The 11,158-nt window shown below is 57.8% G+C and overlaps 1 long non-coding RNA gene across 1 annotated transcript; it reads right to left on the bottom strand.

Moving 5' to 3' along the window:
- Positions 1-3,555: 3,555 nt before the first annotated feature.
- Positions 3,556-10,185, bottom strand: LOC120758295 (uncharacterized). The gene is made up of 3 exons (XR_005702844.2): positions 10,084-10,185; positions 4,358-5,963; positions 3,556-3,963 (listed from the first exon to the last, which is right to left on the bottom strand). It is a non-coding gene; the product is annotated as an uncharacterized LOC120758295 (long non-coding RNA).
- Positions 10,186-11,158: the final 973 nt, after the last annotated feature.

Here is an 11,158-nt window from a genome sequence, read left to right as displayed (position 1 = left end):
GTATTGGTAAAATAAATATTGGTAAATATATTGGTGAAATTGGGATTCAGTGGGCACTGGTCTTAGAGACTGTGGGTGCCTCGCAGTCAGGATCCTCCCTGGTGGAGGGAGGGAGAAGCTCTTGGATCTGGGGAATCCAAGGACAAACAGGAGCCTTGCTCTCAGTGCCAGCAGGCAGCCGGGGGCTCTTTGCACCTCAGCTCTTTCAAGGCCCACTTAAAATAATATCAAAGGAAACCGAGGCAGATGATAGCAGACACGAGATACGTGTCTTCTTATGTTACAGACTCTTAAAGGAAAGGGTAAGATTAGTGGTCACCTCCAAAGAGATGGACATTAAATAACTGCTTCCGAAACCTGCCACGGCCTGGAACAGTCTTCCTGTCATTTCAGACAGCATTTTTTCATACTGCCACAGTATAAATAGTCATTAAATAACCCGAGGAGGCAAAGGAAGGGTTTCTCTGTGTCTTCCTCACTTCTTTCCTGAAAAAAAGAAACATGTCAGTTACTGCTTAAGCTAAACCAGAAGTATTCCTTCGCCATGGAGAGGGAGACACACCACGAAAATCAAACCGTAACTTATTTCCTCAGAGGCGATTTCATGCTGCCAGGCTGCCATAAAATCCTGCCTCTTTCTGCGGCCGGGGAAAGCAGGGCGTGGGGAGGAGAAGGGGAGGAGGGCAGGGGGTGAGGGCAGCACAGCCCTGCTTCCCCAGGGAGCCGGGGCAGGCAGCAGCGTGACTCCTGCGTGAAACCTGACGTGAGCAGCGGGATCTCATTTCCCGGAGTCACGGGATCGCAGGGTGACGGGATGCTTTGGGGGCAGGTCAGAGGGGTGCACTCTTGGGCGCTGAGCTTTCCAGCTCTCTGAGAGGAGCTGCCTGCGGGTGAGCCCAGGTGAGAACCCTCATCTCAAGGTGACCCGGTGCCGGGTTCATCGGGAGGCATCGCTTTTCCCACACCTCCTTCACCTCGGAGCAGCCTCCGAGCCTGGGAACGTGGCAGCTTGGCGGCTGGCAAGCTGTGTGACTGTCTGTCACTGCCAGGGAAAATAGAAATGATGGCAGTCGCTTCAGCATTTCGATTTCGTAGGTGCTGGCAAACACTCCCCAGCATGAGCTGCTGCATGCAAGTGATGACCTTTAGGAATGCTGGCATCTCCCAGCGCAGAAGAAGCAGGAGCATGAATCAGCAGAAGGGAGCAGGGGAAAAAAAAAAAAAAAGAAAAAAAAGTTAAAAAGGAGCCTGCTGTTAGCAGTAAGTTCAATAAAATTCTCCTGGTCCTGCAGTCAGATTTATTAGCAGTGACCTTGGCACTCGCAGAGCCCCCTGCACAAGAGCCAGGCCCACGCTTGCAGATTTAGTGCACAGTCAGGGCCTTGGCCACCCCAGTCACCGCATTTCACCCTTTCTGTAATTTAGATTTTAAATCTACAAGGAAACAACCCCGTTCTTCCAGTCTAAGCACAAACAGCCTCCAAGCGAGGCTCTGAAAGGCGAGCACAGAGCCCTGGGCCCCAGCTCTGCACAGCCCCTGTACGAGCAGATTGAGTGGAGCAGCACCTTGGGACGGCCACAGCAGGGACTCCTCGGAGGTCCTTGGTTAACCTGAGCCGAGAGCTGCCCACCCAGGGAGCTCTCACACGGTGCCAGGCCAGGGGAGGCAATTTCTCCAACCTCTGTTTTGGAGTAGAGCTCCCTCCCAGCTGCCGGGCAATATCCGAACTGCTGCAGCCCTTCCCCACCAAACCCCGGAGCCACAGCCCAGGCTGCCACGGGTATTTCAGTCCCACCAAGTGTTCTGCAGCCCGTGCCCATCAGCCGTGGTCCCTGGGCACACCCTGGGCCCTGCAGCAGCTGTGAGCCCAGCAGCACAGCGCTGAGCCTGTCTGTGCGATCCTCTTTGGTTCCAGCCACGATTCTGTGCCTGCTGTGACATTGCCACAGAACCAGGACCGGTGTGAGCCACGGCACCGGGGGCTGCCCCTGCCTCACTTATCCTTTCCCGTACTGGGAAGCGGGATTGTGCCTGGCACCAGTGTGATGTGTCCCACTTTCTGCAGAGGGTTGTCCTCTCTCATTGTGACGGGCGTGGGATGAGCCCCAGCAGAGCCCAGGCTGGATGCTGCCATGCCCCGGGCCTCACTTGTACTCTTTTGCACACCGATTTCCCCTTTTCCCCTCCGGTTTTGCCCTTGGCCAGCGGCTGTGCTGCCTTTGCTGGCATTTTCCAGCAGAGGGGGATGCAGCCTCACCAAAGCCGCCCTGCTTCTCGCCGCGTCCCCACTTCCATCCCCAGGCTGTCGCTGCCCTGGGCTGTGCTCCCTGCGGGCACAGCCCCCTGCCCGGGCACTGCCAGCCCCCACAGCCACAGCCGGCCCTCCCCTGGCACACGGGCTCCCCCAAACCTTCCTCTCCGTTCTTCGGAACAAACCCGACGCGAGGGGTGTTACAGCAGTGAGCTGCTCACAGGGGATGGGCGCCAGGAGCCAAGCAAAGCCCCGTGTGTCCCGAGCTGTCCCCAGTGCTGTCAGAGGTGCCCCAGTGCTGCCCACGCTCTCAGCTGGTGGTGAAGGAGCACCAGGATCCCTCCGGCTCTGAGGGGCAACTCCCAGGTGATGCCTTTGCCTTTCGTGGGGGAAGGAGCAGCACATCTGCGGGTACAGAGAGCCTCTGGTGAGCCCAGTCAGCTGAGCCGTGCTGATTTACACCAGCCAAGCACACAAACTGAGGCCTCAGCACCCGGTGAGGGTCCTGAACTGGGCAGGGGGAGCTTCATGCACATCAGTGCTGAAATCAGGAGCAGAAGGGAGCACCCAGCCCACCCTGCACTCTCTCTACCTTGGATTTTGGCTGCTCTGCTTGTCTGTATTGTCCTTTGCCATCTCCGCTGGATGTCACCTTCCCTGTTGGCATTTCACGGGGCAGGGCCATCCCAGGGAGCTGGGCACCCCATGCCATGGTGGCAGAGCTGTGCTTCAAGGTTATTTCCTATCAAATGCTCCCTCTTCCAGTCATCCAGTTATTTTCTCCTTGGCTAAATCATCTGAAAATAGTCCGCAGCCATCCTAGCTCTTCCTGCTTTGTATGCATGAGCAGGAAGGGGAATTTAGGGTTTTGCTGTAATGCCATACACAAAAGCCTGCTGGAGAGCATCACTTTGATTAGCTCTTATTGTACACCCAAGAAAACAGAAAAGAATAAGAATAAGGGAGAGCCCAGCATGTGGCTGACGTGCCTTGCTGCTTCAAGGCTGCTCAGAAAATCTGCCTGGCTGCTCAGGGCCCTCATCAGGAGGATATTTGTGCGTATCCCAGAAAAGGCTTGGGTTTTATCCTCTCAGTAATACGGGAAAGAAGAGCAGGAGCTGTCGTGATTTGCTCCCTGGCACACCCCAAAACTCGGGCTCTGGCAATAAAGCAGCCTGACCCCGAGGGCTCACCTGCAGGCAGGTGAACCTTTCCAACCCCCCCACACCACGCCGGGCACAGCAGAGCTCCCCAACTGCACACGAGGCATCCCAGCTCCTGGAAGTCCCAGACGGAAAACTTGATTTAGATCTGGGAATTGAATTAGCAAAAGGGATGAAAAAGAAGAAAAATATCTCACATCCAGGCATGCATCTCTGGCAGAATTTAGGATCGGAAAAGAAGTATTGGGATGTGAATTTTGCAGACAGCTCTGATGAGCGATGGAATGGACCGAGCTCTAAACTCCCTGAACTTTGAGGATTTCATGCAGATTCAGATTTCAAATTTCCACTGGGGCCTTTCTCATTAAAACCAGAAGCAGAAGGATCTTGTTTGCCTGCAGAGGCTGTACCAGACGCTAACCTGCCCCTTCTCCCCCTGTGTCCTGGCCACCCCCTCTTTATCCTTTCTCAGTTCACGTGAGTCTTTGTCACAAGGTGCTGGCAAACCCAGCGCTCCTGGTTCTCCCAAGGCACAGGGCACCGCAGCTCTGGAAAACAGAACAGAATTCAGTGCAGACATCTGCATATGGATTTTTATTTTTTTTTAAATAAACTAATCCCCAATAAAGCTCACCCAGAGCTGTGGGCACTCAAATCATGTTTAAAAACACGAGAACACAGAATGCCATCCATGCTTCCCACCCAGCCAGGCGAGCACCAGTCATGAGACTCACACAGCTTAAATCCCACTGTTACACTTTCCCACCAGACAAATCCTGCTTTATTAAACCAAAGTGCAAGGGAATTAGCAAAACCGCCCCTTTCCTTCATACTACAGCATGTATAAGCAACCTAATCCATGTGCCAAAGCTCCCACCGCTCCCGAAACCTCTCGGCTGGGAATTCCCGTCGCAGGCTCCCTCCTGTCAGCTCGGGATTTACCTTTCCCAAACAGGGCACGGGAAGGAGAGAAACACCTCATTGCCAAACTCATCGCTGCGGCCGCCCTTGCGCCGTGACCCCGCCGAAGGAGAACCGCGGGGATGGGGCGAGGGGCTGCACCGGGCTAATTAGCGCTCGGCTTTGCTCATTAAAGCGCCTCCTTTGGCCCGCCTGACCAAATCCTCCCCGTCGTCTCCCTCAACCCCACGGCTGCCGGGTCTGGTCGGCGGCGCGGGGAGGGATTGATGCTCCGGGGAGGGATCCCCACGCCCTGCCCCTCACCCCGCCGGGCACGGGGGGCTCTGCCGGGAGAGAAAGGAGGTGCGAGTCAGCGAGGCCGGAGTTTCCTTTCCGTGAGATAAGCGCCTCGGTGCAGCGACAGAAATCAGGGGTAATTGGCGGGGCTGGGAGGACGGAGCCCTTTTTGTTACACGAGGCTTAATGGGCCTCTTCGGAGGGAGCAGGAACCAGCGCGGGCTGCAGCCTGGAATAGCGATGTGCTACATCCCATTTCTCAGGAGGGAGGAAGGAAGGAAGGACACGTGAAAAGAAAATAGCAGTAAATGATCCCACTTCGTAATTTTTCTTCCTGTAACCCTCCTGGCCTTACCGACAGGAACTTCTTGGTTTTGAACTAAAAATAAAGCCCGATGCCTGTGTGGCAGTTGGGATGGGTGTTTCCAAGCGCGCCGCCGGGGCTCAGCCCTGCTCTATAAGCAGCCTGGGCCGGGCACCCCAGGAAAGTGCCCGGCTTTGCATTTGCTATATTTACATATCCTCAGTTATCAGGAGAACAGGATGTCCCGGGGGATCTGAAATAGGATACAGCTCGCTCCATCTCCTGGTCCGTTCAGCCGCGGGCCGGGCCCGTGTGACTGATCCCGTTTGCCCGTCTGCCCCGGGGCTGCCGGTGTCACCCACCCCAGCCCGGCTGGCACGCAGGCCAGGCTGCTGTGGCATCCCCAGCCTTCCTCCAGACACGTGTGGTCGCAGCTGAGAGGAGCCAGGGGGGGTGGAAAGATCCTATTTCTCTTTCTGCCACACCATCTTTCATCCTGAAGGCAGAGGAGATCGATTCTGCCCTCCAGAAAAATCAGGTCTGCATTCTCCTCCAGGCATTGTTTTTTATGCTAAAGGCCCAGCAGCCATGGGGAGCGTTCCAGTACAGGGCGATGGAGCCTCTCTCAGGGGGAGCAGAACCCCTGGCACAGCTTCCTGCAGGCCCACGGGGTGCCACGGGCTCCCTGGGGTGCAAAGCATGGAGCCAGAGAGGGCAAGTGGGCAGAGGCAGGGGTGGCACCCGGTGCCCCGGCACCGCAGGCCCCGTCGGAAGCACGGGGGATGCCCTGCCTGCCTCACCACCCTGGAGCGAAACGCCTTTCTCACACGCTGGGCGTAGCTGCCAAGTATTGTGCCTTGGGTACATCGCTCCACCTTGATTTCAAACCACTTCAGCTTGTGTTTGGGAGTGGTTTCCAAGCATTCAGCTCGCCCATATCTTATCCGCGCTGGTTTCCTTTATGAGCTGCACCCACGACAGGTCCGGAGCTTTAAATGCAAACCCAAACAAATATGTGGTAGCGCTTCCCATTCCCACTGGACTGGCCTGGAGTGGGAGTGCAATGAGTCAGGAGCACCATAAAGGAAAGTGAAATAGATCCACCCTGAGCAGATGATAGGATCAGGGCAGATTAGTAGCCTTGGATCAGATTCAAGGGTCAGCATAAATCTTTAATCTTTGCAAAGTCCTCGAGCCTCCCTCCCCTCGCTGTCTCACATGCACACACACCAGGCATGACTAAACAGCTCTCTGCGGGGATGGCAGACGCTTCAGAAACTCCCGGCTGGTTTTGGTTTGCAAAATACAACAATAAAGCTGCTCTCTGTTCTGCGAACGTGAGAACTTCCCTACGCAGGCACCTCGCCCCTGGACGCCGTGGGGTGCTGCCAGGGCCGGTGTCACACCACAGACACTGCTCCCGGCGGCCCCTCTGCCTTGCTGTGACCCCACAGCCAGGCTGCACCCACCAAACACCGGGTGAGGGCCGAGGACAGTCCCCACCTTGTGCCCTAGTGGGCCCCGACACGCTCTGCCAGCACGTCGTTACTCATTATTCCTCCGTATTTGCTTCCCACTGACGCTGCGCTCCGTGCACATAATCTGGATGGTTCCCAGGTTTCACGTGGAGCTGCAAGTGCCTGGCTCAGGGCTGGTGGAAATGCCAGGCTGCCCTGGGGAGGGGCTGTGTGGGAGCAGAGGGGCTGGAGGAGAGGTGTGTGCCAGCTTTGCACCCGGCTGATGCACTAAGGGGAAAAAAAAAATAAAAAGGAAAAAAAAAAAAAAAAACCCTATCAAAAAGCCCTGGCCTAGTTTTTGCTAGTTTTTGTTTCACTGTGCCGGGCCCAGGCTCGAAGGATGTGGTTTGGTGGTCAGCGCATAAGACAGCAAATGAAAAAAAAAAAAAAAAAATTCCTTTGATTAAATCCAGATCGGGTCTGTGCAAGCTCTTCCTGCGGCCATCGGGAAATCACACGAGGGAAAACCCTGCCCACGCTGCCTGCGGCCGGGCACCGAGGGACGTGACGCAGCCCTGTTCTGCTCGCCGGGGCACTTTGTCCCACGGAGCGAGGTGTCCCCTCCCGGCCCCTGGAGGGCTCCGAGACGCCCCTCTCACCGCGCTGAAGGCTCCATCTCAAGCTCTCTCCCTAGATTTACAACAATCCCAGTCACTGCCGCCACCACTACGCACACAAAGGGCCGGGCAAGTTCTGTATAAGCGAATATTTATATATTCCCATAAACATTTTTAAATGGGAAATTGCCTAATGTGCCTTATTAAAGGGAAAGCACGAACAGCTGGCCGAGGGCGCCTGGCAGAGCCGCTGACGGTGGATGCGCTGCTGCTGCTGCACCTCACGGCTCTAATTGTTTCAGGAATCCTTTGACTCATCCTGCGAGCGGCTCCAGGATCTGAGCACAGATCTCTGCCTTGCCGGTCTCCTTCAGAACGCCCTTGCCTGGCTGCTGGGTTCAAACAGCTCCCGCTGCAGATGCCTCATGACCTCGGGTGCCCAGGTGCTCTCCGGAGCCCGGAAAACCCCTCTGTGCTCGCTGCCTCAGCCGCACACAGCAGCCGGGCTCCTGCTTCTCGCCCGTGCGGCGCAGCCCGGCCGGGGACAGGGCACGGGGGACAAGGAGCCCCACCCGCCCCTTCCGCCCTCCTGGACGGAACAACAACTCTCGGCTTTCCCGCAGAGGCACAGTAAAGCCGGACACGCTCCGAAGAGCGGGGAAGCTGTGCCCGGGCTCCTGCACACGCCGAGGAGCCGGGACGCGCACGGCGCCGCTCCTCCCTGGGGACAGGGATGTCACCGAGCGCCGCAGTGCCAGCCCGCTCCGTTACTATGGGGACAAGCACCGCAGGAACAAATGCATCAAAAGCCCCAGCAGCGTCTCCCCCAAGGTGGCAGCGGGACCGCCAGGATGCCACAACCTGCCGTCCCTCCCTGGCTCGGCGGCCTCGCAGCCCGTGCGACACGCAGCCCGTCGCTATCCTCGCCCAGCCTGCCGGGCCGACAGCTCAGGGCTTACACAGGGCTGTGGTTACGCTGGGGCCGTGCGCCCGCTGTCCTGCCCTCTGCCCCGCCCGCAGCATCCCCGGGCACCGCACGGGCTTTCCGCGGCCGGGCAGCACGGGATGCGGGCAGGGAGCACAGCGGGTCAGGCGTCACTCGCTCACCCCCTCCCTCCCTCCTTATTCGCCCGGCCGCGGCTGAATTCCCCGTGACCTTTGGACACTCATTTCAGCCGTGGAAAGGGTGACGGGCAGCCAGAGGGAAGGGAAAACAGGCAAAGGGCCCGGAGGGATGGCAGCGGGCGCTGTCCCCAGGCGGAGAGGTGGCATCACCGCGGAGCTTCCAGCACCCGGCTGGGCTGCAGCCCCTGGGACACGGGTGTGCCGGCGGTCCCGTACCTGGGGAAGGCGCTGCTCCCGTGGGAACGGCTCCGAGGAGGGGCTGTGCTGCCGGGAGGGAGCTCCGCGCACCGTGACAGCTCTCCCGAGGGCATCGCCTTAGAAAGCGGCTCTTGGGAGGCCCGGTGATTCAAGGGGAAATCTCTGCAACACTCATTCTGGGAAGTTTCCATTTGAATTGCTGCAAAGAGCAGTTTTTCCATGATAAACAGATTGCTTCAGTTCCCCAGCAGCACTGGGGGGGGGTCACTGCCACCCCCTCCCTCCCTCCACGGGGCCCTGAGTCATCCTCCACCCAAAGGCGCAGCCAGGGGCCGGTGTGCTGGGCTGGGCTGTGAGAGGTGCTCCAGCAGCCTCCCATGCCACGGGGGAATTCAGCCCTGGAGCGACTGGCGCCTCTTTGAGGTCAAACCTTTGCCTGAAATCAAGAACCTGAGAAAGCCCCTCCCCAGCCACATGGTGTGCAGAGCCGGGGCCGCTCTGGGCTCTTCATCCCTGACCCAGGACTCCAGCACCGGTGAGTCAAACACCCGTGCAGGCAGTGCTGATGAGAACGCTGCCTCCTGTGTCCCCACGGCACCAGGAGCTCTGGATCACAGGGGGCTGCACGGCCCCTCGCGTCTTCCTTCACGTTTCACCCTGACCTTTGGGAGCCAGCACCACTCATCTCCTCCTTGGGCTGACACCAAAGCCAGGCCGGGCGCTCCACGCCCCAGCCAGCTCCAAGGCAAACATGCGAGCAGAGAGCAGAGAGCAAGGAATCCCACTCCCCATGTAATCCCGTGGAATAATGCATCCCGTGGAGTGCGGTCTGGATCCAGTCCAGCACGCACGGAAGGCAATGACAGACCTCCCACTGCTTCCAACAGGAGCAGAGCGAGCTGGGCTTTAATCAGCGCGGTGCCAGCAGCAGCGGCTCGTCAGCCCCGGCATTTCTGAATACATTAGCACACGTTGCCTATGCCCATAGGTCACATTTCATCTCCAATCTCTCCGATTTCACAATACACGCACTAATACCACGAGATAATCATCAGTGACTGCTGCCACTCGCGATGGAGCTTTACCCCGATCAATAGCTGCAGTCAAACCCCACCAGCAGGTCCCCACAGCAGGAGGAGGGCGCTGGGAAAGGCCCCCAGCGTGGCCACAGCCTCATTAATGATTCGGTGTCAAGAATAGAAATAAGAGTTAAATCTTCCCTAAGCTGCTCAGCTGCTCTGGTGGTGTACACATCCTCAGGCAGCAGCACAAACACGAGCTCCGTGCACACCCCGTGACGCGGATAAGCAATATTTCAGCCCTAATAGTTTGCATATTCATCAGTTCTTTCAAAGCAGAATAGATCCCGGCCCTTCCTCTCGGTGCCACAGCACGGAGGCGACCGGAGAGCAGCACGGAGGAGGGAATGCTGCTGTACTCCCAGCAGCATCATGGGCTGAAGGAAGGACAAAGCTGTGTGGCAGAGAGAAACTAATTATTCCTCTCGTGTGACAGCTCTGGCAGCCACACACCGTGGCCACCGCTCCTTGGGCTGAGCTGGTGCTCAGAAAACAGCAATGTGGGAGCCCATGCTGGGCATGGGAATAAAGAGCAGAGGTCAGGGAGCAGGTGAAATGGAGCACCGGGGGCAAGTCCAAGGCTGCAATGCCAGCTCAGCCCGTTCCCATCAGTGCTGCCACCGCAGAGGGTCACTTGTGGCCATGGGCAGGGCTGAGGTGACCGAGGGTCCATCGCACAGCACGCACCCACCTGCTTCAGCCAGGCCTGCCTCCGTGTAGGTGCGAAGAGTTGGACACCAGGAGCAGCCAGGACAGGCCCCAGGCACCTCCCACCATCCCAAGGACAGCGTCATCAAGCACGAGAGGAGCTGGGGGAGCTGCCTTTTATTGCCAGGCATTCCCGTTTCCATCAGCTGTGTGGTATTTCCCAGCCAGCTCCGTTTGCAGTTTTAACAAGGCACATGTGGTGAAGAACCCCTTCCCGGGCAGAGCTTTCCTGTTTGGCCATTTCCAAGGGCGCCGGGTGTGATGGCAATAACTGCCCTCCGTGGGGTGGAGTGCCTGGGGCAGGAACACACCTGGGAGACAGACACACGGCTGGGAAATAAATTATTCCAAATAGCAGAAATATTATCCCGCATTTCTCACAGCCCAGCACAGGGAGGGAGGGCAGGAGGGCACAGGCACCCCTGAGGTGCCTTGCCCGGGGCCGGCAATGCTCACTGCAATTAGCAGCTCTCCCTGGCATCACCCAGGGGCACCGGGAGAGTTCTGCAGCGCCGGGAGAAGGGCGGTGGGAAAGGTCTGGAACACCAGGGAGCGGCGGGAGGTGCATCTCCTGGCTCCAGCAGCACGCCAGGGTTACAAAACACGGACACCCCGTGTCACATAGCGAGGGTCGGTGTCACCGGCCCCGCGGGCTACGGTTACAGGGGCTGAGGCCGGCAGAGTCATTCTGCCTGCAGCCCTGGGGAGATCACCCCGCCTCTGCCCCCCGCCGCCCGGGCATCCCCAACCCTCTCCTTCCATCCCGAGCATCACAGGAAATGTCTAAAGGGGAAAAAATAAAATAAAAAAAAAAAGCCTTGCTCAAGACCTGCTGCTTTTTCCACGCTGAAGCAGAAACAGCAATTATCTGGTTCAGTCTGGTGCTGCTGGCCTGGAACATGCCATGACAACGTGTTTCTCGTTTGAAAGCCTCTTTTGTACTAGGACACAGTTCAAGGGATCTTGCAATGCCTGCATTTGTAAACACGCCGCACTTGCAGCTACACGCTCTGCAGATGAAAGCCGAGGCGGAGCACAAGGGCACTTCTCCCTCGGTG

This window comes from Hirundo rustica, chromosome 12, assembly GCF_015227805.2.
Source record: "Hirundo rustica isolate bHirRus1 chromosome 12, bHirRus1.pri.v3, whole genome shotgun sequence".
NCBI classification, from domain to species: Eukaryota; Metazoa; Chordata; class Aves; order Passeriformes; family Hirundinidae; genus Hirundo; species Hirundo rustica.
This window is presented reverse-complemented; position numbering and strand designations above follow the sequence as displayed.